General features: G+C 45.6%; 1 protein-coding gene across 3 annotated transcripts in view; it reads left to right on the top strand.

Moving 5' to 3' along the window:
• slc4a11 (solute carrier family 4 member 11) overlaps positions 1 to 22,880 on the top strand; it is a 78,200-nt gene that overhangs the window by 1,810 nt on the left and 53,510 nt on the right. The gene's annotated exons all lie outside the window — the stretch shown is intronic.

The following is a 22,880-nucleotide window of genomic DNA, read 5'->3' as shown; positions in this document are numbered from 1 at the left end:
GTTTGGACGAAGCCGAGCGAGCTCTCCTGCGCAGCGCCTTTCAGCATGCGTAACAGGAACATGCTGTCCGTCACAACGTTGAGCCCGAGCTGCCCATACAGATTACACACAGTGTTGTTGTTGGCGCTGTCGTCCATGATGAGCATTAGCAAACCTTATTGCAGCATATTGCGAGCGGCCCTCCAGATCGTGTCATTATCGGTGGCAACCCGCTGACAGGTGAAGGAGCAGCTGGCGCTGTGGGAGGAGGTCAGGGGAGACGGGTTCACTTTATGGAGCTGTAAATCAGCGCAGAGCTTCACCGTGCCGTCACACACTGCAGTGATCGAACACTGAGCTGTTTCATTTGCCTTTCTGATTTTGTTTGCTTGCAAAACAAGCAGTGACTGCAGGTTGTTTCAATGCAGCAGGGGAGCGTGTGGCACCATGTCAGCGAGGATGAACGGCTTCCTTCCCCTCATCGTTATCGAGGATTTCGCACCAAAATCTAGTATGGGCGATAATTTGGCCTCACGGTTTATAGACTTTCAGTAGAGTCACATCTGATCACATCATACAGAATTCTGTTATTTGTATTGATTAATCAGAGTAAACTGTAAAGTTTGTTTGTAGATTGCAGCTCTTGTTCATGTGTCACTAGTTTGGTCTGATAAGGCATAACAGTGGAGCACTGATTGCTCTCTGATATCATTTATTGTGACATACAAAAAGTATTTTTTACAATTACATAACGAAAAAGGTTTTTGTGTTTCAGATGTCTCATTGTTTGAGGCTGTGATGGTCATTACTGATCGATCAGCCAGTGATTTTTCCTCATGGATCAATTAATCGTCCAGTCAATAAAACGTCAGACAATTATGAAAAATGGCCGCCGCAGTTTCCTGAAGCTCAAGGTGACTTAACGACAATTCAGGACAACGCAGCAAATTCTTTCATTTGAGAAGCTGCATATAGGGAGTATTTTTTAAATATTTTAGATGTTTGAAATGTTCATCGACTCCTCCATCAGATTGTTTTTCAAAAGCCCATTTTAGGTAGAAAAGATCCAGCACTGTAAAAAAATTAAATTAGATTAACTGTAAATCTGGTCACTCTCGCCAAATCTGCATTTTTTTATTTTTTTTTTTGGCATTTTTGTCTCTATTGGACATTTTGTGGAAGCTGAGTGGAAGACAGGAAATGAGGGGAGGGAGACAGAGGCAGGGGATGCAGCGAAGCTGGAATCGAACCCGCGATGCTGCCGTCGCATGGCACGCACGGTAACGATTCAGCCACCGAGCCGCATCAAATCCACGTTTTTTTAAGGAGTTCTGATTGGACGTCATAATCACAACAGAAAGCTGAGGTCTCCCGGCGTCGTGCTGGCGGGGCGTCAGTCCTCAGGTGTGACAGACAGCCAGGTAATCAGCGCTGCAGCCGTGACCCGCAGAGCCACAAACTATCAGCATGGAGGACACATAGTACCTGTGTAAATTAGCAGTTCGACCATGTGGAGGTGGAGGTGTGTGCGGGTGAAGATGGATGACGTGTGCCTGCGTGCGCACGCATGTGTGCATGTGTGTGTGTGTGCGCGCGCGTGTGTGTGTGTCCTGTAGATGTGACAGTGATCTCTGATCAGTATTCACCGCTGGCAACAGATCTCAGAAGCTCCAGCCTCTGAGCACAGCCATCTGGGCAGAGGAGAAACACACATCGACACACACATACAAATGATTATACAGTGCCACACACACACACACACACACACACAAACACACACCAGCACTGAAATATCACAAAAACACGTCCATGCAAGACACGACAAGACGGCCATGCACGCACGAGTGTAGTCACGCAAGCTTTTTCTGATAATTCACACAGCACGCACACGCAGACACACACACACACACACACACACACACTGTGTGTCAGATATTGTTCACACACACTGCACGTAATTATATACACAATTCATTCTATCTACATAATTTGTTGGTTTACACACACAAAACAATTATGTAGATGTGTCAACACAGACACTCGTCATGCACAGTTCAAGGAACACAGGACGAAGAAGACCACACACACACACACACACACACACACACACACACAGACACACACACACAGACACACACACACACACACACACACACACACACACACACACACACACATTCTCTTGTTTGTCTTCATACTGTATCCTTTATATCTGTCTTACTTCATTTTCTTTGTTTTTTGTTTTCATTCTTCTCCTCTCCCACGCACACATTTACATGCATACACACTCCTTTATCTGGGTATTTGAATGCATAACACACACACACACACACACACACACACACACACACACACACACACACACACACACACACACACACACACACACACACACACACACACACAACACAGCCGTGCCACGGACAGCTGTGTATTTAGGGAGAAATGGTAAAAGATGGCGCTTTTGAAGTGAAGCAGAGTTGTTTTTTACAGGCCTGCAGAGCTGGAAGCGTGATGAGAGCACTTCCTGTCATTTAGGCGGCCAGCGTGGAGTCAGACTGAGGCTGGTCTTTGTCGCGTGTTCATCTTCATCCTAATCTGTTTAATCACCTACTGTGGCAGAACTGTGGAGCAGTAAGTGAAGGTGCTTCGTTGACAGATGTTTTTACGAGTTTCTGAACGTGAAAGGAGTCTCGGTGTTGCGGATCGTATCACTCAGTATTTCAGTGGTAAAGGATTTTCTCACTCTGACATCAATAAGGTGCAATTACCACAACAACCGCCGCTGCTGCTAATGGTAATGTAAATGATGATAATAGGATTTCACCCGTAACAACGTGATTAATTCCTCTCTACTGTACTCAGTATTGGAAAACCGCAGTAACGTCGTCTTCGGCGCTCCTCGAGTAAGACGGTCAGGATGGCGGAAATGTCACTGTGGGCTCTTTTTTGAGCAGGGAAACAGTTCAAACTGCAGCTCTGCACGAGCAAAGCTGCGTTTTCTTGACAGTCAGGCAGCTCTTTGGTACTGAGGTGTCTCATTGTATGCGGTGCTCTGTCTGCATCCCTTTAGTAGACGGAGGTCCACTGCTGCGATTTCTTGTCTGCACGTCCTTGATGAGAATTTTAATTTCCCCTTCCAGAAAGGGTGGTCTGGCCTCTGGTCACAACATCCAAATGAACCCATGTAATTGGTCACGACTGACAGCGGCTCGCAGCACACTCTCATACACTTTATTAGAACCGATTTTCCCTCATCTTAGCAAGTCTCTAAGTTCCTCCTTACGCCTCTGGACATGAACGTGCCGTGACGCTCTTGAATCTGCTTCCTGCTAAGGAGTTCAGACTTTGGGAGCTCCCGTGTCTCTCACAAACCTGATGTTTATTTATGTTGACGTCCTGCGGCCCTCTTCCTGTGCAGTTAGTGACGTGGAGTGATGCACACACTGGTGATACAAACAGGGCCGAATCATTGTCACATCACAGTGAAACAGCTCAGAGACGTCAGAGAAGATCACATTACAGCTGCAGCCTGTCCTCGATTGATCAGTTAGTCAAACTTTTGAGCAAAAATGACAAACGTTTGCTGGTTCCAGTTTCTTAAACATGAACTTATGATACTTCTCTTGGTCATGCATAATAATAATAACAATAAGAATAATAACAATAATGATGTGCACAAAACTGTGGGAAATTATAACGATTCATTTTTCACTATTTTCTAACATTGTAGACCAAAAGTGAATAATACTGTGCAGATTAATCGACAGTGAGAATAGTTTTGCATTTCTGAGTCATGACCGCAGTGTAGCTAAATTTGAGATTAAAGGCTTGAGGTTAAAGCCGTTTCCTCCTCTGTGTTATTAGAAGTAAGATCCAGGTTCTTGAGTTTTACCACATTTCACGACAAATACTCATGTTTTCGTAACGGAGCAGTTAACTGAATCTGAACCTTTATGTTTCGAAAAGATGCTAATCAGCCCAGTTTACATTGAACAGAGCTTTAAGTAACAGAGAATGATTAAAAAAAAAAAGCGCTTCTTTGTATCAATAATTTAGAATAAATTTTGGATTTTTATGAATTAAACCCTGAAGACTGTCTCAGTTTTTTTTATAATGCAGTAAAAACTGAAATATAAACATAATTATGAACAACAACTGATTGAATAACTTTCCCCAACATAATTTCTTGTGTTGTTTTACCAATTCAAATTAGTATTACAAGAATACAGTTGAATATGTTCGCCTGCTGATCTTATCTTAGTTCAAAAGGGAAGTTAAGACCAAGAACGAGTCATTGCTAAGTTACACCTCAAACTGATATATTTCTAAATAAATAATCAGTGCCAGATGTATTAGCACATGCTCCATCAACGTCCAAATGAAATCAATCTCACACTTTAGTGCCGTCAAAAAGGATCCAAACGTCAGTTCACCCAGTTTATAAGCGACTGCACTGACATGAAGAAGCCCAGTTATTAAGTCAGGCACTCCGATGCTGCTCTAAAGCCCAAACTGAAACGTACGAGCAAACCAAATGGTGATTATTGTCAACAGTACGGTCGCATCGCTCCACGGTACCTCCGCTGTATTTTGGTCCTCGCAGTAGGAAGAACGTGCATCATGAAGGGTTTGGGCATCGCTAAGATCTGTTCTGAAATTACACCCTAATGTGGAATTTACAAGCTATTTAAGCAGCCCGTCCCGATCAGCAGCATGTCCAAAAATGTCCTCCAACGTGGTGTTTATCGTGCTACTTTGCAAGCCTTTTAATTCCACATGTCTCCATTGCTTTATAGCAACAGTAAAAAAAGCATCTATTATTATGAGGATGAAAGAAAAACTGCTTTGTCTTCTTAATCATCGGCCAAATAAAATGGGGTCTAAATACCAGTGTGCTGCATCCCAGGAGAGCAACCAGTGATCATAAATCCAGTTACACCAGCACAGTTATTTTTAACCGCCATTATAAATGCAGTGGCAGCCGTTGACAATGAATGGGGAGACGTTGGACGTACAGCTCTTTGTCTTCTCTCGCGTGCTTTGTTTTTAGCAGCTGATTGCATGTTGAGTTTCTGAGCGTTCGAGCGGTTTTCAGTGGGTGAAAGTAGAAGATGAGGAACTGATGTTCGGTGCAGATCTGATCCCCTTTAATTTGACTTCACAGAGAGGTCACGTCTTAATCTCCCCGCTCGCTTTTAACTCAGAAATAAAGCAGATTGTCCGCTGCCATTGTCTCTGGATTTAAAGCAGAGGATGAGTCAAGCAGGAGCATGAATTAATGCACGCAGACGTGACGTGAACATACACATAATCTCCTCCAAAGAAGTTGCACATAAATGCTCGTCGTGTTTAGAGAAATCAAAAAGCATGCAGTGTTGGTGGTCCTCTCTCTGGTCATGACAGCTGCTCGGCCTCGCTGACGTGTAATTAGGCCACAGTTTACCACCACCCTCCAGCATGCACACACCCATTCGCTGCAGATTAAAGATTGCTCTACAGGTTACAGCGCAGAAAGCGGCACCGTGCGCCGGCGAGGTGTGTGTTTCAGTTCCCCTTTCATATCGCTCTGGTCTGCTCCGCCAAGGCTGCACGGCGTTTCCAGCACAGAACAATTTGTACTGCGCGCAGTACTTTCTCCTTTGCAGTGAAATTAATTTAAAACCAGCAAACAGAACACAACAGAGCGGTAGACATGGCGCTCTGCTGCTCCCCTCCTCTCGATGTGTACCCCCCCTCCTCCCCATCATCGTAATTATTCCAAGATGTCTGAGGATGCCCGTGTCGATGAATTCCCAAACCTTGATTGTAAAGCCTCTCTTTCCGTGTGACTGAGCAGAAGTCTCAGTGTGCTAAATAGAGTGTGGCAGCATGTATAGCAGGTATAAAGCAGGGTGTTAACACACACTCTGTATTATAATCTCACAGACACACATGCACGAGCACGCGCACACACACACACACACACACACACACACACACACACACACACACACACACACACACATGTTGTTATGTATGACCCACGCAATTCAAACAAGATGCGTTTTGAACTGCAGAAACAAGTTGCATCATGTCGTACGATGAGTCCCGCAGACATTTTCTGCTTCCCGCTCACACTGAGGTTATTTATACCCACCGCTGGTTCCACACAGCTGTTCAGTGCTGGGTTCGCATGTATGTTTTTGGTCCATAAGAAGTGTCCTTTTGTCCTTGTCGCATGTCGTGATGGTGTAGCATCCGTATGCTGCAGCGTCAAAACTGAACCCAGGTTCTGACATAATTGAAGCGTCTGCGGTTAAGGTTTGTCTGTATTGTACGATAAACGTAAAGAAGTGGGACTTTATTGGTGCCTCTGGTGCAGAGAGACATCAGCAGAGCAGCACGGTTCACGCTGAGTGACGTGCAAGGGCACAAAGACCTCACCTTACACCATGGAGACGAGGCCGAAGACACAAAATGGACAGATGACTACACAAACCACTCTGCCCCCTCTGTCAGGTGGAGGATTAAATGAGGGAGACACACTGTAGGACGATAAGCTGGAGAGCAGTCCGTAGCCAAGGTTTCCTCACTTGAAGGCTGTCAGGGTGGAGCAGGGGACAGCTAAACTAAGCGAAGGGACAGCTACTGAGCAGGGCAGGGCTCCGACACTGCTGAGGTTAGTGGTTTGATTCTCACTGGGGCCCCGCATGCTACAATGCACCAGTACTGTAAACTGTGTGTTTCATCTCATCTGAATGCTGCTGCAGCTGAAACATTAGGATCCGCATTTTACCCCGAGCACACGTTTAAGGACCTCACATAAGGTGGAAACAGCCGACGAGACCTCGCCGGCATTTTCTCTCCCGCTGTCTCACATCAATTCAGACCAAACTGTGTGTGTGTGTGCGTGTAGTTCTGTTGGGGGACACCACAAATGGAAAGCAGGGAGATATGCTGTCGGATGGCGGGCGGGCGGGCTGGAGCAGCGTACAGTAGAGCGCCGTGTGGAGAGCAGCAGACTTGAAAGGGAGATGGTGGCCTGGCTTTAATCGAGCCAGAGGAAGAGGGGAATGTGCAAGCAATTAGCAGGAATCCCCGAGCACTGGCTTTTCTTTCTACCCCCCCCTTCTATGAAAATCGAGGCAGCCAATTTCTTCAGCGAGCGGTTGGCTGGTGTGTGTGTGTGTGTGTGTGTGTGTGCGCGCGCGCAGTGGAACAACACCCTCAGTCACTCGCTCCTCAGCTCACACACACCAACACACAGCAGAGCATCCCCGCTGCAGCACCTGAGCGTAATCCCGTACCTGTGTGTGACAGACGGAGAGAGAAGCAGGGGAAGAAAAGAAAGATATGCAAAATGGAGAATGAGACATACAAATGGATGGAGGGAGGACAAAAAAGGGGGTGAGAAAATGAAGCAGGGGGGGTTTAAATTGGAGCATGCTCCTGCGCTCCCCTCAGTCACGAAGCCTCGTCTCGCCGCGCCGCAGACAGGCCCGGATTCATCTGTGAACTCGCGGTAGCCAGCTCGCTATAACTATCACTCCCTCTCAGGTGCAAGGACCAGAGGATTACTGCAGAGCCTTTCAGTCCACAGACCTGACGCCAAGAGACAAGTCCAACATTCACGAAAAAAACACGGAGGCAATGCAGGACGGAGTTTCTGCACATCCTCAATTAGAAAACGATTCAAAATGAATCACACTGAGTCAAACCTGCGGTGTTCAGGTGTGCTCTCCGGCTGACGCCTGTTGCATCGACCCGTTCCTGCAGGTGTTGCTTTAACCGGCTCGGTCAGGCTTACCTGTGGCCATGGCCCCGCTGCACCTCACCTGAAGCAACTCTGCATGAACGATCCCTTTAAAACTCTTACAGACTAATATACACACGGATGTACGATGGATAGATAGAAACACACTCCCACGCACACACACCAGCAGCATGGCTGAGTGCACACACTCGCGCTGCTGTCCAGCATCAGCCCAGCCAGAGTCCACCTGCTTGCCAGACAGCTCGCTCGTAGCCAGCCTCGTGGCCAAGGCTGTGACATCATCGACGTCAGACGCCAGCCCGGGGACACAGCTGTCTGCGGCCGAGCCAGCGGCCCGTCAAACAGTCAAAGTCATTTTTTCAGTTCTTCATTTTGATTTTTCTAACGTTTAGAAAAGAAGCTTGAGCAGTGTCTCCTGCGTGGACGGAAATATGGGACGATGTGCAGCGTCTGAAGTGACGTCACGGATTAAACAGCCAGTGATGAGAACTAGTGTGAGCAGGATCCCCAATTTAACGACGATCTATTGACATTAAGGTCGCTTTCACACCAGAGCTGTTTGGTCGCTTTAAACGGACCAGAGTTCGTTTACTGGGATAGTCTGCTTCGTTTGGGCAGGTGTGAAAGCTCATCTGAACTCTGGTGCGGACCAAACAAGCGAACTCTGGTCCGCCTGAAAACGTGGGTCTCAGTTCGCTTCCAAGTGAACCCCGGTTTGGTTCATATGCAGTGTGAAAGCTCACCGGACCAAACACAGGACCAAATGTACGTAGTGACACTGTACGCAGTGCATACGCATGCTAAAACACAACGTATCTCATCTGTATTTATAATCTAGCTTGATTCTGCATCTCTGTTTACAGCTCATTAGTCCTTACGTGAATGTTTACTGTTGCTATGGCAACGAGTGACCGCTGAAATTAGCAGTTGCTAGCTAGCTTAGCTCAACTGTCTGAACAACAATAACCCATAAATTCACAATTTGGCATATTTAAACAAAATCAAATCACAACTACCAACAGTCACAGTCCTTAAACTCTGAGCTCATCTGTTGTCACGTTAGATCGTCAAAGTTAGAAAAATAACAGAATCAATCCCTGACGAGCTACGATAGCGTTATAGGAACAGTTGCATTCACTGTTGTTTTGCCGGGCTGGGAGGGAGGGATTTCCCCTCCTACTTTGTCCAATCGACGAGCGCCCCTTTCAACCACGTGATGCTGCTCTGAGAGTTCGGTGCGCTTTAGAAATCACAGCGTGAAAGCAGAACCGAAACAAGTGATAAAAGCAACAGTGCTGCGACTTTCAGCTCCCCAATCGAACCGAGTCCGCTTGGTCAGGTGTGAAAACGACCTAAGTGTTGTAATTAGTGTCACAGTGTGGAGTTACGAACTTTGATTTCTCGACATATCCGTGTTAACAGCGTCAGCATCCCTGGCTGAAAACATGCTGGAGAGCTCGCTGCAAACATGCGCTCCATTATACCCTCGAGTCTGAATGAGGATTCCTACCAATCTGCTTCAAGGAGAGGTTTTTTTCCATCGATGTGACTCATTGTACTTCAAGGTTCTTTGGATAAAAGCATGCATCAAATAATGTGGTGTTTACCTCGGATGTCTGGCTGGAGGACGGCACAGGCTCGTTCGGCTGAGTGGAATCTTTTAAGGGCTTAATTAATGGCAAAACGTATCGATAACCTGCAGATGATGCTGATGAGCGCTCAGATGCATGTGGCCGGACATCCCATGCAAGACAAGGAGGAAATATTTTTGGTGTTTTTTGGTGAAAACCAAAAAACAACTGGCATAATTCAAAAGCTTATTATTAAATCCCTTGAAAACAGTGTACAATAAGGACTGATGATAATGGTTAGTTTCGGCTCATCCTCTCAACAAACTGATTATTCATTCTGTCTGAAAACTGGTCATAAAATACTGAAAAGTGGCCGTCACAGATAACTAAAGCCCAAGGTGAAGTCTTTTTTTTGACAGTCCAGAATCAGTTTAATATCAAATAAACCAGGGAAATGTGCAATGTTTAGCAAATTTGCTTAAAAAATTAGAATTAAGTGATTCCCAGAATAGCTGCTGATTGATTTTCTGTCAATGAACTGATCAACCAATCGTTCAGAAAGTGTTTTTTTGTTGGTCGCTGTGTTTCACTGTGTTTTTTCCTTAGTGGTTGTATAATGTCTGCTCTGGTTTGAAGTATTGACTAAAAATGCAGCTTCACGTCTACAGTAAATGTGTCACCTCTGGAAAGGTGAGGTTTTATTGACTGCCGGCTTCTGAGATCTATATCTCATCTTTTCGCTGCTGTGGTTTAAGATTCAGGGTGAGTTAACATCGCAGGGTATGTATGAGCTGAGCTACAGGAAGGCTTTCGCTGACAAATGAGTGTGAAAGCGTGAGACTGTGAATGTGACGAGAGACTTGTCCAGATGGAGCTGGGACGAGCGTGACCGTGACCTTGTGGCGTTAAGATTTGTTCATCAAGCCAAAGCATGTTTCCTCCACATATTACATCACCCAAGCCTGCTTTGGTTTGAAACTACGCCTCGCTCTGTGGTTACAGTATTGCAGAAATGCGCCAGAGTGGCTTCTCACCTGAGCAATCGGACCATCCAGTTTTGACTGCTTATCTGGAACAAGATGACAGAGGAGCCCCCTCACCACCAGCTCCTCCAGAGGCCAGCGTGATGCGGATTTGGCCTCACCTGGAGATGGAAAGGATAAGATCTCAAACGCAAGCAGTCGCACTCCTTCATAAGGAGTCTGCAGGTTCCCTCAGAGGTGGGATAATGATCGGAGGTGTTCGGGAGGAGCTTGGCGTAGAGCAGCTGTCACCCAGGAAGTTAATGCGGATATATCTCTCCTCTTGAGGGTTTAATAAAGGCTGCAAGTTATGATCTGATCATTTTTCCTTTAGCTGATCTGTGGGTCTTGGTGTGGAGAATGTCATCAGTTTTTTTTCCAAATGGAAGTTTCCATATCTCTTTCTAATAAACATATAAGTCGACATGATGAGGAACAAGTTTAATTTGCTGTTAACCTGAATCTGTTCTTTGCACTTGACGTCACTGTTGTGGCGTGAGCTGCAGATGGAGGGCAGGAAGTGAATTTCCGTGTAGGAAGCGCTGTAACACACGCTCAACATGCTGATGTTTTGCGTTGTTTACCGTCGCTCAAATAATTAGTACCAAAAAGTTGTTGTTCATAAAGGTGAAAAATGTGAGAAATTGCAGAACAGTGTCAGAAAAAAGGACTTGTTAACCATCTGCGGTCGGGAGGAGAGTCGGATAACGGTGGAGATGGTTTAGCTATAGTTTTAGCTCTATGGTGGTAGATTTTAAGTTACAGCTACGAGTAACACGACTAAAACTTGTTAAACCAGCGCTAACAGCTTAGCATAAGACAGCTGAATGTAAATAACGTAGCCAGCATCTTTAGTGGCGTTTCACTGGATCTTTGCGACCTGCTGTAATATAAACGTCAACATTCAGCAGTGCTACGCTGAACGTTTGCTGCTCAGTTAATCCACAGGACAATAAAAAAGACCTGGAGCGCTTCGTACCGAGGCTGCTCTTCTTCATCACCTAAGGGTCACATCCAACATCTGTTCTGGTTTTCTTTTTTTGCCATCCTCTCATCTTTTCATCGTCCGTTACGGATTCCACTTCCTGCCCTCCATCTGAATTTATGTCGCATGACCGCCAACAGCCTATTCATGAAAAACAGAAATGCATCAGAGGAAACGTTCTCAGGATGGTTCATGCCCTCTCACCTGACTTCAGGCTGTGCCCCCACACCTCTTGGGAAACACCATGTGAACCGTAAACTGCCATTTACAACGTGTGTGGAATTAGCGTGCCGACTGAAGTTCTTTAAAATTCCAGCAGAGTAAAAAGACGAATAAAGGCCAAATGTGGGCCTGCTGTTTAAAACGTGTGTACGAGCAAACAGAGCCGCTCAGAGTGGAGCATCGGGAGGAATTCCCTCTCCGCCTGGGCTCTCTCAACGACCACGGCTCCAGAGAGGACGGGTGCCAAGACAGCCTGTGGGCACAATTAGCCAACAAAAGGCCCGGCCCCCTCCTCGGTGCCGGCCCAGCCCTCGTAGATTCCCCTACAAACGCAGCAGGGGCACCTTTTAATCTCTTACCCTCTTCACTTCTCAGCCTCACTTCTCCCTTAAATTCCAGGGTTTGTCCCTCCTGGGGCTTCTGGCATCTGTTTTGCATGTACCTGCAGCGCACCGCCCTGCACAGATCAGCCTGCAAGGGGAGGGGGGTTGGCTCAGAATGCCTGCTTTACAGACACACCGAGGGTCATGTCAGTTGACTTTCTGCTGGCGTGGAACATTTAAATGCACATCAAAATGCTATTTTTTTAAAGCCGAGTCTGTGCTGAGTTGGAGTAATGAGTGATTCTTAGCAATAAAGTCATCCACAACTGCTTGTAGAGTGTATAAGGTCCTTCCCTTTCAGCTGATTAAAATACCTTAAGCCATCAAACGGCAGCCCGAATGTGCATTACATCTGCAGTCTTCAAGAAACACACTGTGTAATTAAATGAAGGTCAAACAGCGTGGGTACCTTCCTGTAGAAATGCACCCTTTTATTGATTTATCTCGGCAATAAGTAGCTCACTTTTGGCCATCAGTTTGTGGCTTTTCTCGCTGCGTTTGCGATGTAATGTCACCGCTCTGCTCGTGAAAATCATTTTTAATCTCAAGCAAACAATGTAGGCAACAGATAGCAGTGATGGAAACACATTTTGGTGTTTTACAAGCTTGTTAGTTGCATCTGAAGCACACGGATATCCTTTTTATAACACTTCAAGAGGAGAGGAATGTATGCGTGTCCTGAAATGTAAATTCAACCTGCAAAGCTCATTTTATTCCTCTATTAGTACTCGGTGATGTATATTTGTTTCTTGCTCCTCTCTAAACTTCTAAACCGCCTGCTGCTTTTAACAGGGATTAGAGGTGATGGCCATTATTTAAGCTCGCAACCCCGCTGATACTGTACTTCAGCTCAAAATACATCCATCCTGCCGCTTCTCCATTAAAATTAGGAAAAGGAGTTCCATTCACGAGACTTGTGATTGCACCCAGTTTCAGCAAATTACAGTGTGAAGTGTGTGCTTCTAATCTTTCTCTGGCGCCATTGTCTTATTTTAATGAGTGAAGAGCGTTTATGGGCGTTTATGGAGGATCCTCTCTTGGCTTTGTTTGCTGAAACAAGCTGCCTGGAAATCGTTTGGTTCTCTGTGTGACTGCGTCAGGCCAGGTGGGGAAGGCCTGGGCCTCCTGCAGCGTTTAGCTGTAATGGTGCTCTGTGGCTTGATAACAGAGGTGGTAAATCAGATTAAATGTGGGCATGCACGCACTCCTCACCGCGTGGGCTGCGTCTCAATCTTTGCCTGGGGCATCCGAATCACTAAAACTATCCCTGAACGCATCGTGCAGATGTGTGGAAGTCGTGTTGCCTTCACTTTCTTTCTCTTTTGAGAACATGAGGATCAAAAAAGGGGATTGGGAGCAGAGGGACGGGTCGGCCGCTGTTTGAGTTGCAGCCCACACAGGCATTTGTGGTCCCAGAGACATAAATCAGGAAACCATCTCAGGTAACGCTTCCTCTGCCGAGCCCCTCTGTCTGTCTTTGTCAAACAGCTGTTGCTTACTTGCTCGTCGTCAAACTGATGCAGAAACCGCAATCGCTGCAAAGGCAACAAGCGGCTGCCTGCCATCTTTTTTGCAGATAACTGGTATCAGACGAAAGTTTGGGTTTATCTGGAAGAAAGGCTTTGTCATGTGGCGTACGCTGACACGGCGTGAAGCGACGAGCGGAGCAGACGCTCTCGCTCGTGGGTTTGTGACATGTAAACTCGGCTGACTGACAGACATTTCCCTCATGTATACGTCGGACGATGATGAAAGGCCCGACTTTAAGGACAAGACTCACAAACACGCACACGCATCAGCGAAAGTGATGAGACGCATGTGAGACTCTATTCTAACCAGCCCTGACTTCCTGCCTGCGAGTCGACAGCTTCCTCTTTTCTGCAGATGGTTGCATGCGTCTCTTTTTTGCAGGACCTGATCGTCTAAAGCGTCTCTTCGTGGAGGAGCCAGTCACTTCTTTTTAACCACTGCTTGTACTTACTTCATCGTTGTGTGAGCGACGACTCTGTAATTGATTCTGAAGGATAAATAAGCTCAAGTGGCTTTTAATACCTTTAGGAAATTAATCTGAAATGTGCAGGGAAACTTTCCTTTCTCATTTGTAGATGTGAGATATTGTAAGGTTGCGTTATAATAGCCAGGAGGAAGTTAGTTTGGTTCCTCCACATTTATTCTGGTTTGTTCTCAATCTGTTATCATGTTAAAGGAAAAACTCTATTTGTTAGTCGTGATCACAGACCGTGGGCCAGATCTAAGGCTCTTTATCGGCTCATAGCTGTAATCAGGGGTCAGTCACTCAGGTGAGCTCCAGGAGTTGGACTTTGATACCCCAGTCGTAGTTGTAATAAACCAGTCTTCCTCACTGTTCTTCTCTTCATCTTCCTGCATGGTCGGTGATGAAGATGCGCCTCCCAGTCTCTGGTTGAGCAGGCAGCTGAAAAGACCTGCGTGTTGATGTTGTCTGGATCCATCTGTTCAGTATTTGGACCGAGTCATTCTCACTAGCTGTAAGCATCGGCTCCGTCACAGTGGTGTCTGTTGAGTTGCGCGATGGTTTTTGTGACGTCCTCGATCCGTCAAAGAGCAGCCCCCAAAAATTCAGAGGACGGCGACTTTGCTCTTAACTCTCCTCTGATAGATGTGCGATGGTCTGCATCGCCCACGTTCCCCCTCACATCAGTATGCACCTGAAACGTTCACCCCACAGCTGCTGTGATGAAGCAGCATCCTCAGCACAGGAGGACAGAGGAGCTTTGAAATGCCGGGAGGAAAACAAGCAAGTGGGCTTTCCAGCTTGACCAGCGTGTTTGTTAGCATTAGCCACATGTGCACCTGGTTTATCTGCTACATGCAGACATGAGCGTCAGATCTTGCACCACATTTCGGCGCGTTCGTCGTTCGCTTCAAGCCGCATCTCAGAGAAAATTCTTCTCTTCACATTCAGTTAAATGTCTGTTGTTTTTTGGACATCTCGTAGTCGCTTAGTTCATTTCAGTGACACCAGCTGCCTTCTTCTTCTTTTCCTGTTCACCACACTGTTTGTTCTGTTACTCAGACCAAATTCAGTTGCACAAAGCACATTTTGAAACCAACTGTTACACATCTCTTATTTCCGTACTGCCTGCATGTGCACCTAAAGGCAGCATAAAGACAGAAATATGCACCTGTACATCGATACTGCCGTCCTCATTTAGCATGAAGAGATTCAGACTTTGCATATCAATATCTACGCCTGCTCAAACTCTTTCAGTGAAAAGTACAGGAAAATGAACTATTTCACAAATTGTGTTGCATCAGCAAGGTCAAATTAAAAGAAGAAGAGGAAGAAGCATGAAGTTTAGGAGACAGCCGGTAGGAATCACATCTGCAGCGACTCTGTAAACGGCATCATCGCTGTGATCTGATGCAGGTGTTGCAGGAGAGTCGACGATGCTGAAGCACAGTACGTTACTTTAATCTGCTGTGGTGCCCAGATCCGACTTCTGTTTCTCAAAATGCATCGAATACGAGATCAGCGCCACGCAAACGCTTCGTTGATGCACGTTATTTGATCTGCTGTCACAACACCGAAATGTTATTTTATTTATCTGTTTTCTTATTGAGCCTTTCAGCCTTTAGATATTTCTTAGGCTTGTTGAACTTACAAATGAAAATAGTGTGCGATACATTTTATTCCACTGCATCTTTTATTCCAATGCAAAAACCACTGAAGCTTGTGAATGTGCTTTGGATCTTTGACCTCAGTCTCTGAACTGATAACGCTTTAACTTTGCATGCACACGTCAGGTCGTCTGCACAAAGCATTGAGTTTTCTGACTGTTTTGGAGTGTCTGTCCCTTTCCCTCGCAGGGCCTGGTGTCCTTGAACCTCTCAATGTTCAGTGACTCTTTGGGTCGTCAGTCTGTCTCAATTTAAACAAATCTACGTCTGATTTCACAACAGAACAGCCTTCATGACTGCTAATGAGCCCGTCTCTAAAGGACCATCAGAGCGTGAACTATGTAAAGGACCTTAATCAGCTCTGTCTGACAATTATCTGCATGTGTGTGCAGGCCTTTACGGCAGACAGAGACGGTGCATTAACTCGTAACAGAAACAAATAAGGCTGTCTGAACCGCAGCTCATTTCACGTCTGTCTGTCCGAACTGAAGAGGAAAATTCAGCAAAAACATTTTTTAGTTACTCGCCTCCACAAAATAAAAGTCTTATTTATTTTACCTGACTTAATGTTCCTTATTTGGGTGCTTAAATTTAGAACAAAGCTCTTTATTTGATCGTAAAGTGAAGCTTTATCTCACAGCAGAGAATCCGTCAACACTGCAAACACTCAGCTCTCACAAACATGGAACAAAAGCAGCAAAAACACAATAAACACAATTAAAACATACGTGAGAAAAGAAACCATTTAACTACGAAGCCTGCTTGCCCGTAGTAGAAGCACAAGGAAAAATGACCAAATCAGCAAAATGTGAGCCAGTTAACAAAATCAGGCGATGACGGAGACGCCCGTCAAACTATTCCCTTAAATTTGTTTGTATTCAACAGGGAAAATCTGGCTTGCGGACACGATTTATGGTGGAAATATTGCTTAGAATAAACAACGTTATGTAAAAATGTGTAGTTTGGAAGAAGTGCAGCCAGACTGAAAACAAGCACATTTGTCTCACCAAGAAGCTGCAATACCTTAAGTTCATTAAGGACAGTAGACCAACAGAAAACCTGCCTGGGAAGACGACGCATCGGGCAGAAAACCTGCCTGAGAAGACGACGCATCGGGCAGAAAACCTGCCTGAGAAGACGACGCATCGGGCAGAAATAAGCACATGCAGCCCATTTAGCCTTGATTTGAGCAACTTCTTGTCACTTTGGCAGCGTGAGTCTCTTCCTGCATCTGTCAGTCTGAACAGCTCAATACGGACGGAGCGCATGAATCTTTATGATCACGCCGCCGAGGAAGTCAATGAATTGATTGATAATCAGTTAATCGGCAGCTATTTGGGTAATTTTCCAGGAAGAAATGCCAAACATTTGACGGTTGCAGCTCCTCACATGTAAGAATCTGCAGCCTGTCCTCGTCTTTGCATTACTGTAACCATTTTTTGGACTTTTCGGACAAAACGAGACGTGACGTCGCCTTCGAGCTCCAGCAAACTGCAGACGGATTGAAAATAACTGGCAGATTAATTGGTAATAAAAGGAGTTTGGGCTGTGATGTTTTGGTGCAGGACAGGAAGCGGCGATCGCTGTCCTCTCAGGCTGCGTCGTCTCCAGTGAATCTCCCAATAAATGTTTTCACAAACTTCATTATTTATTAGACAGAGAATCCTGTGGCCTACTTTACGATGCCCGAGGAGGCCTGAAGTTGTGACTCTAATTCCTGTTTGCTCACATGCCGTGAAGTGTTTCACCGGATACTTTTGATTTGAAAATATCGACAGGAAGTGCTGGTCTGATTAGTTGATTAATCAAAAGTAGTTTGACTGAAAATTTTGTATTTTTCAACCAAAAATATCAAATATTTGTTGCTTCTTCCCTCTCAAATATTCAGATTTGCTATTTTTGTTGACAATATTTTGGCATTTCTTGGACTTAATCAAAAGAGAAACTAAAATAATGAATCAGATGCAGCCTTATTTATCATTGAGGTCATACATCTTTATCTTTATTTGTCTACCACTTCCTCCACGCTGCAAGGAGGGAAGAAGTTTCTGTAAAACTGCCTGCTCAGTACTTTGTGGTTCATCAGACTGACGCCTCAGAGATCATGACTGAGTGATACAGTTATTGCAGCGCTCCTAATAAGGCGGAACAGGACGTGCTTTTAGTGTCTCGGCTTATTTAACCTGCAGCCTTTACGTTTATGTTAAAAGACGTGAAATTGACATTGCATTCACGAAAACGGGTGCATCTCTGAAAGGGGCCTAGTAATCATACTAACAACAATAATAATATTACTACCTTATTATAGCTGAGAACGATGTGTGTGTGTGTGTGTGTGTGTGTGTGTGTGTGTGTGTGTGTGTGTGTGTGTGTGTGTGTGTGTGTGTGAGACAAGCACAGGAAAAGGGAGGAAGAGTAAGAAAATAGATTTAAATAACTCAAAATACTGTATATTTCTGTATATCCATTGCGCAGACGGTGTAGCTGAGTGCTCTTAAAGGTGCGTTTGATGCCGTAGCTGCAGGTGAAGCAGACTTCGTGACGGCGGTGCGATCGACCCGTGCTGCCGTGCAGGAAGGTGGAGGGAAAATGTGTGTTTATGTGACTGACATCACAGTCAAACACAGGCAGTAATAAACAAGCGGCGGCGGATGTCGGGGAAACGCTCCCACATGTTTATGGTAAGAGCGTAACCCAGATGAGGGCAGATGATTTGTGTTGCTTTTGTTCTGAAAACACATTGTTTGACTAGCTTTCTCCTGCTGACAGTTTCCATAAATCCAAAAAAAAAGTCTTGTTTTCATTGTTAGTTGAGTTCCCCATGAAAAGCAAGCCTCAGCCAGCTCACCTGGCGCCGTTCGCCCCGTGGCTCCAGCGAGGAGCAGTCCCTCTGTAAACCAGCCGTCAGCCGAGGTATTTTTCACACTATCGCCAAGTGTCAGAGAGTTACTGGCCAGAATTAAGGACGTACACAGTAAAGGTCTCTGACATTTAAAAGTCTTTCCCATTAGTAACCAGTCCGACAGATGGTCTTGAAGGTCGCTGCATTGGGCCAATAAATCAGTTTGTTCCATTACGTCTCATTTCGAGGCGTTTCTCTCTTCTCAGGAACAGTTGTTTAATTTTCATTTGCTTCCTTTTCCTTTAAAGACATACAGCAGTTTGACATTTTTTGGAAATGGGATTATTATTATTATTATCATTATTATTATTATTACCCGTGACCCGGCCCTGGATGAAGCAGGAGAAGATGGATGGATGGATGGATGGATGGATGGATGGATGGATGGATGGATGGATGGATGGATGGGATTATTACCTTTCTTAACAAGAGTTAGGTGAGAAGAGGACCTCTCTGATACAGGATCAGTCCATTAAAGATGGAGCTGGAGCACTTAGGTGGTTAGCCTAGCTTAGCATAAAGACTGGAAACAGCTAGCCTGGCTCTGTCCAAATGTAAAGATCTTATCTACTAAGATAAGATAAGATCTCAGAGGAGTCCCACAAGTGTTTCTCAACTGCACAGATCAGATAGAGTCAGACAGGAAGTCAGACACAGGAACAGTGTAGAGAATCCAGTAAATTTTCAAAATAAAACACCCTGCGCAGACTTGCACATCAACGATAAACACGATTAAAAAAGAACAAAATCAGGCAGGCAAAACGCTCTGCTTCTGAAACGCCCAGTGGGGTTTGCAGCAGCTTGTAGGATGGAAAAAAACACAGAGACGCCCCCGGTGGAGCACTCTGGGCGACTCTCTGCAAGAAAGCAAATAAGCATATTTCCCAAAATGTCAAACTGTTAAATGTGTTTGTATTCCACAGAGAAGGTTTGCACACATGATTTAAAAATACATGAAATGAGTCAAAGTGCCACAGAGAAAAAAAAACATGCAAATATCTATTAGAGACCCGAGAGGCCACACGATTACCTGTGTAGATTAAAACAAACTGATTGTTCGGGGGATAAATGAATCCCTGCTTCTTTTACTCTTGAGCTGGTTTTGCTCTCCGCGCTCAACCCCAAGAGTGAAGGAACATTTTTTGTAATTAAAATTGTACACCGCGTTCGAACGCTCGTCTTTGTCACATCAAAGAATCCTTTCAGGGGGACAGATCGTGTTCGTCCTGACGTCCCTCCTCTGGATCGCACGTTCACACCCCCCCGTCTTTGTCTGCGATGGCTTTGATTTTCAGGGAAATACCCGCGAGACGTGCTGTTGATCTTTGGTTATGGGATGAATATGTAAACATATTGGTTTAATGCTGAAGAAAAGCCCCACACAGGTCGCTCGCAGTCACCCCCCCAGCCTACGACGACTCAGTAACCTTCAAAGTACCCCCCCTCCGTATCCGCCTGGTCTCTCCGCGCCGTCCGCATGCTGCGTGCGTCCACAGGGCCGCGTGACAAACACTCTGAAACTCCCTCTCTGTGTGTCGCTGGTGGAGCTCTTCACCAGATTAAGTTTAATTCCAAAATGAGATATCCACCATTTTAAAAACGCTGCACCGACCGTCACGAAATGATTTCTTGCCTGGAAGCAAAACTCGCTGTGGATTATCGCTGAACGTGTGAGCGAAGTCGAGACCTTTGCTCATGAAAAGAGTGTGTATTGCGTATAATCACCGCCTGTTAACGTTTCTTTCACCTGATGAATGTGTCCGGATGAAGCCTTTGCGTTCTGCTGATAAGAAGTCCCCCTGAAGGGAATTCTTCCTCCTTTCACCTTCTGGATGAACTGCAGGCTTGCCCAGTTTGTGCTCACTCTTGCTCAGAGAGTCTTTGACAGCTGTGGCCCCGTTAGGAGGGAAGGCTTCCCCAAACAGCACAGACGCATTTTCACTGTTTACCAGCTTTTTTCTCTCTGCTGCTGCATTTACACAAATCTGATCAGGCTGAAAGCAGTCAGACGCTCTCCTGTTCAGGTTGTTTGAACTGTTTTACAAAGTTCAAATCAATCAGTGCTCAAATGTCTCAGCAGCAGCATGTTTGCAGCTCCATTAGTCATTTCAGTCATTTGTTCAGAGGCACACAGAATTCAGTGTATCACGACATTCAGGGTTAGGGGTTAAAGTAAGTCCGCTGCTTGAAATGTAATCTATTACTTGCAGTCACGATCGCTGAAATTTAAATGTGCTCGTCACTTTTGTCTTGACGGCTGCAGACAAATGCAACCTCAGGTCAGGTGACCTCATGGTGGCGCAAGACTTCCTCTTCATCGTACTTGATTTAAGTGTTTCTAATATAAATCTAAGAAACTTCATCAAATCCAATTATTTATGAACCACTGCAGCAAAGTTTGGTCAATCCAGCATCCTGTGGGTGTTTTCTACCAAATCCAACCCTCCAACCAGGACAATACAGGTGTAGTTTACAGGTAGGAACTCAAGTTGTTGCTGCCCTCTGCTGGTCGGGAGTCTTAATAACTCCATTCACAGCAGTGATAATGTGAGCAATGATAGAGGAAATTCTTGTCCCACGCTGAGCCACAGCATCACTACAATAATAGAGCTGCATGTACGGTAATAAGAGCTGAAGCAGTGACTCAGCGGTTACTTTCCCGAGTAACTAATTACTTTTATATGCAGCAATTAGTAAAGTAATTCAGTTACTTTTGAGAGAAGTAACTAGTGAGTATTTACTGATTTTCAGTAACTTGAACAGCACCTCCAACGTTACTTAGCGCAGTACCGCTGAACTTACGGTGAGAGGATCCGAACTGCAGCGTGACCTTTCCCTCACCTCAGCCAAGTCATCCTGTACCCAAAGCTAACCAAATGTAAACCACAGGAAATGCTTTGTGATGGTTTTGGAAGGCGGCGACGGATGATGCTGACGGGAGCAGCAGAACAAAAACCAAAAACCAAAAAGCTGCTGCTTGGAGGAACAGCATTCATCTGAACAACGACCGTGAGATAATCTGTCATTACTAACAGCTCGCTGTTAGCTGTTTAGCAGTTTGGGATCAGGCTATTTCCAGGAACAAAAGCGCTCAATCCAGAAGTTACGTTGCTGATATTTGAAACGTTACTAAACATCATATTAAGATTTTTTTTCATGTTTGCAAGTGACTGAACAGCACAGTCAAACTGATTTCCCTGTTTTTAAAATGCGGCCCCACAAGGTAACAAGGCGTCACATGGTGTCGTCGTTGCGTAATGTCTCTGCATCAGTCGCCTCCCTCCATCTCCTTCTTGTCCTTCTCCGTCTTTCTCAGAGGCCTTCATCAGAGCTGTTTGTTTGGTTGCGTGCTTGGAGCTGATGCCTTCATGTGGGATCCGCTCACTGTCTGACTGTGTCGCCATCCGACGTGCAAACCTTGTCGGTTTGTAGAAATCCAAACCAGTTCCACGGTGCCAAGGTCGGATTCTTTTTATGGACCAACTCCCCCATGTTGACGTCCATGCCGTTAGGTTGGCACATAAAAAGGGGGAAGGGAAGAAGCACAAGGCAGGACCTGCTGTTTTCCTTCACTGGTTTATTAGTGTGTCTCTGGGGAAGGCATGAAACAGAGCAGCATCTAGGGCGATTCAAAAACAAGCGAACCACAGAGACCTTTTAATCCTTCGTGATCTGAAATCGTCATTTCGCACTCTTCTGCTTGAGTTTAGCGAAACAAAACGGCGATCTTAGAGGACTTTGCGGGAATCTAACACGTCTCATCTGTTCTTGAATGTCCTGTCACGAGGGACCGAGGGCGAGCTGTACCCAGCATGCCGTTCGGCTGTGTGATAAACACGCCCTGTACATCTCACTTCATTTTCATATTGAGCAGGTCCAGACCGTCCTCTTTAATTTACAAAGATCCGACAATTCCCACGTGAGCAAACACTCGGTGACGGAGGCGACGAGGAAGAACTTTTAACAGGCAGAAAGAAACAGGAGCCGGCTCTAGGTGGGCGGCCATCTGCCTCGACTGGGTGGGTTCAGAGAGAGAGAGACGGAGGGAGATGCACAGCAACAACAATAGATAATCTCAAGAGCTCCCACTCGACACTTCGCTTCCTCAGGTCCTCAGAAATACACCCACCGAGTGCGAAGTGGATCGGACGAACAGCTGTCGAGAAGATGAAGGACAGGCAGACAGACAGACAGACAGACTTCTGTCTCAGTTAGCTTGTCATGTCTCCTAATGGCCAGGAAGTGAATGACGAGCTACTTCCTCAATCATGACATGTTTGACATTTGAATGCACAGGTGTTTCCCTCCTGAACCTCAGCACTGAATGACCAACGAAGGTCGAATAACGGCTTGAATCTGACTTTGTAATCATCTCCCATCCCAGCGATTTCTGTGTAAAA

This window comes from Chaetodon trifascialis, chromosome 14, assembly GCF_039877785.1.
Source record: "Chaetodon trifascialis isolate fChaTrf1 chromosome 14, fChaTrf1.hap1, whole genome shotgun sequence".
In the NCBI taxonomy this organism is placed as follows: Eukaryota; Metazoa; Chordata; class Actinopteri; order Chaetodontiformes; family Chaetodontidae; genus Chaetodon; species Chaetodon trifascialis.
Note: the sequence above shows the minus strand (reverse complement) of the source record. Positions and strands in the feature narration are given on the sequence as shown.